Source organism: Pygoscelis adeliae, unplaced genomic scaffold, assembly GCF_000699105.1.
Source record: "Pygoscelis adeliae isolate BGI_AS28 unplaced genomic scaffold, ASM69910v1 Scaffold60, whole genome shotgun sequence".
Classification (NCBI taxonomy): domain Eukaryota; kingdom Metazoa; phylum Chordata; class Aves; order Sphenisciformes; family Spheniscidae; genus Pygoscelis; species Pygoscelis adeliae.
The window spans coordinates 3060672-3064871 of record NW_008823954.1 but is presented as its reverse complement, the minus strand read 5'-3'; positions in this window follow the sequence as shown (position 1 = coordinate 3064871).

Here is a 4200-nt window from a genome sequence, read left to right as displayed (position 1 = left end):
GTAGCTTCTATGATCTGGACACTCATCTCCTTGGCCTTTGCAGTGGCAGGACAAATATGTAAATTTCTGCCTGCTTTGCTAAAGTAAGGTAACTGCACCAGGAACCATACTGAGTCTTTAAAATGAATCCTGGATAGAAGGAAACAGCTTGTGAGCTTGTGCATTACCCCAGGTCCTGCTTCAGCTGGAAAGCTTTGCTGTGTGACTGAAGTGTCTCTCCCCCCATCCCACCGGCGGGTGTGGGGGGGAGTAAGCGAGCGGCTGTGTGGTACTCAGTTGCTGAGTGAGGTTAAACCACAACAGCATCTTTCTGCAGGATTGCTTCATTACCTAGTCCACTCTGATCATTTGATCAGATAAAGCTGACCAAGGGAGGACTCCACTAACCTTTGGAAGTATTCAGTGACGGAGATCTTGGGGCGGTGGCACCTGCAGAGGCGTGCAGCTGGGGAGCCACCTCTCCTGTGGCTGAGGGAGAGGGAATCTCCCTGCGTGGCCTGGGGTAGGGGAACCCCTCCGCCCGTGAGTACCTGGGTGCAGCCCCCCTCCCTGCCTTCAGGCTTCTCCGCATGGACTGACTTGCTCCTTTGGAAGCATCCTCCCTTCACATAATTAACTGGCAACCCCATGCTTTGTTCCTGCAGCTGGCACAGGCCTGCTGTGTTCTGCTGAGATCCTCCCAGAGCAAGATTTCCTCATACTCAGTATGCCCCAGAATGTGTTGCATTATTAAGCTTCCATTATTTGGTGCTTTTTTTGGGACCTCCCATCTTCTCCCTCCACCTTTAGCCATTCCTACATGTCTGACTCCTTGCGTTTACCAAGAAGGTCTCATGCATGCATCCCCCTTTTTAAGCACCTCCTGCAGTCTGCCCTGCTCACTGCTCCCTAGCCTTGCCCCACCAAGCAGGCTGCAACCAGGTCCCTAAACTGCCCCAGGGCTGGTGCTTTGCTTTGCTGTTCATACTGCACTGCTATATGGTCCTGCAGGCTCTCCTCCTGGCCAATGGACAGGTGACTGCCCAAGCTGTTTGCTTCCAGCTCTGTTTTCCTTGTGTTTTCCAGGGTGCAGGGGAGAGATGAGCTGCCTCAGCAGTTCCCGTGTGGCTCTTCCCATCTTGATGGTGTTTTAGGAGACGCCTCTGTGCTTTGAAGCCTCTTGCCAGAGGAAGTTATTACAGCCCCTGTAGAGGTGGAGGTCCCTCCATTGCACACCTGCAGGCATATCCCACCTCAGCCATTCAGTGACTGACTGGGCTGTGTTCACCATTGCTCTAGAAGGTACAAAGCAATGAGGTAAATGATAGAAAGCAATGGAGATCCTGCTGGGCTCTCTGGGCAAGTCTCTCGTTGCTTAATAATGTAGGACTGCTTGTTAGGAAGAGATGGTACCTTTATATTCAACAACTACTTTCAACTCATTAATTGTATTAGTCTTAAATCCTTTTGACGAGTAAGGAGAAAGATGGTTAGATTTAGGGCAAACATATTGAAATTTTGTGCTGTCCTGGAAGGTTTGGATACATTTTAACCAGTAACAGACTCAACAGTGTCATTTCTCTGCTTGATGATTATAAATGAGTAGTTAGGTAAATCAGATTTCAATTGGCCAGTGGAGGTTTTAACTATGTGTACATCTAGATTAACCACTCCGGAGACTGGGGATTATCAACTGTTATGTAATAGCAGACATTTTTTTAATTGGAACAGGACTGCAACAGATGCTGTGTTTGCTAAAGAAACCAGACTGTCATGTAATCCAGAATCTGTGTTTTGTTTGGCAGAATCATGCACGTGGATTGCTGCTTTCCTTTGCCTTTACCTCCAGTAAAACCACACTGCTGATCAGACAGGTGAATCATTATAGGTTGGATTTAGTTCTTATTTGGGTTGTCAGGTAAGAACTGAAGTTGGCTTAGTCCAGTTCCAGTTCAACACAGCTTCAGATCTACTGTGTGAGTTCAGTTCTGGCTGAGGAAAAGCTAACCCCATGTAATGCAAGATCTCATGGTAACTTCACCCCTATATACATCACGGCCCTGTAACTTGATAAAGCCCTTGGAATCAGTAATAATATTGCTCAAATCCATAGCATATGTGGGATCCCTTCATTCACATACAGCATAGGCTTTTTTTTTTTTTTTCAAGAATATACCTTAGTTTATCCCACACATGACGGGATGTGTTGTGTGCCAAGCAGAAGGTCAGAGACAAAATTTGTAGTGATTCCTTTTGCCTTTTAAAATGTAAGCACAAAAGCAGTGAATTTTCTGTGTGATTAAATGAAGCTCCCTGCAGGTCCCGGAGATGGAGTATTGCGTGCATGCTGAAATGTAGCAGCACTGGTGCCTAACAGCTGCCAGGTTTTACCCTGGGTGAGGTCTTGTCTGCAGCCAGGGATTCCTGGAAAAAGCACTTTACAGCCTTTTCAGGAGAGCTGCTCATGTATCAGTTGATATTTTGGTACTGCAAACAAATGTCTGTTATGGCAGTTTGTTAATAATGAACAAGGAAGGGATTATCAGGCAATCAATTCAAAGAGGAGAAGAACCTGCTGTGGGGAGGCTGAAACTTCCCTTTGCCATATCATGCACACACCAAGAGCCATCCCTCATCTCTGACGCTTTCCTGATTGCTCATACCATTAGCTGAAGCTGTGTTTGCATTTCTGAAGAGTTTAATTGGCAATTAAACCTTCACTAAACCCTTCCCTGGGGTATGGCTGTCACTTAGGGGGTGTCACTTTTCTTTACCAAGCAAAACAGCCAGGGCTGCTGGGTCTGGAGAGCAGCAGGGAGCCCAGGGGCTCCCACAGGAGAGCTTGCTCATCTTTCCCACCCAGGGGCCGGCTAAGTGGGAGGAAAGGAGCACAGCAGGGCCAGAAAGGGGCTCCTTAGGTTGAGGTTACTGGTCCAAATTGAAGCACATGCTCTCTTTCTCTCCATGCTGCAAGCCAGAAGCTTTGTAAACCTCCTTCCTTCCAGCCAAGTCCTCTCCATTTGGCTAGTAATAATGGCTGCACACTGACGTTCTTCCCCCTAGCTTAGAGGAGCTCCTGGGTTGTCAAGAAGGTTGGAAGAAAAATAGTCAAGGCTAGAGACTTGGCAATGGGCTGTATTTTCTGTCTAGTTCAGACCTCGCCTCTGGATGCCTGGCACAGCATCCAGGCGGGAAGTTCCTGGAGTACAGAAGTTTCTACTTCACATTCAACAGTGTAATGCTCTTTTCTAACCCAGCATTGCTGCTTGTTTAGATCCATGCAAACATGGCAAGTTAGCAACCATCAAGTGAGATGGCAGATGTCCCCACAGGCTTATCTGAAATCAGGAGAAGAGTTGAATGAAGGCATGAGGTGAGACAGAGAAACTATCCCAGCAGCAGATCAAGAGACACTTTGAGTCCTGCCAGCTGGTGTGAATTATCAGTGGAAATTTCCATTTGAACTTTTGATGGAATGATGGATTTTTGGTTAAAGGAGTGAGGAAGAGTGTGTGTGTGTGTGTTCATCTGTATATGTGTGACTGTGTGTTTAAAACTGCTTGTTTGAAGAGTTATTTTTTCTTTGCATTTATCAGAAGACTTAAAACAGTAAGAGTAGGAATTTTATGTACAGACTGCATTTTCCCGTCAACTCTCCCTTTGAGATTTGCACTCTTTGTGATAGAATTAAAGGGAGAATAATGAAATGGATTACATTAGGGCCTCAGCTTCAGTTCTCAAGTACTTAATCTCTCTGGCAAGTACTTAATCTCTCTGGCTAGGATTCAAATCTATGGCCTTAAGTGTTCCATCTTTATAAAGTGCAGCCACTGAACTAGACAGCATTTAAAGAGTGCAGATCTTTCAGATCTGGCTTCACAAAGTAATCAGGGGAGTCCTATCACAGTGCAGCACGTGCTAAACATCCTGCAGTGAATTTTCTATGGAAAACCATTTTCAGTGGTGCTCCTGGCTTGCGATTGCTCTCTCTCTCTCTCTCAGCCTGCCTGGCTACCATTTCCACCAACAGTACCCTTGCACCTTGCAAGTCCTGCATTTTCATCTAGTTTTAATAGATATTGCAACAGAGGCAAAAGCGCGGCAGGCATTGCAAGGCTGGGTGTGGCTGGGCTGCTATGTGTGCATGCTTGCGCACAGGTATGTGTGTTTATGTGTGGTTACGTGCCCACTGAGATTAGGTAGAAACTGCAAAGAGAGGCA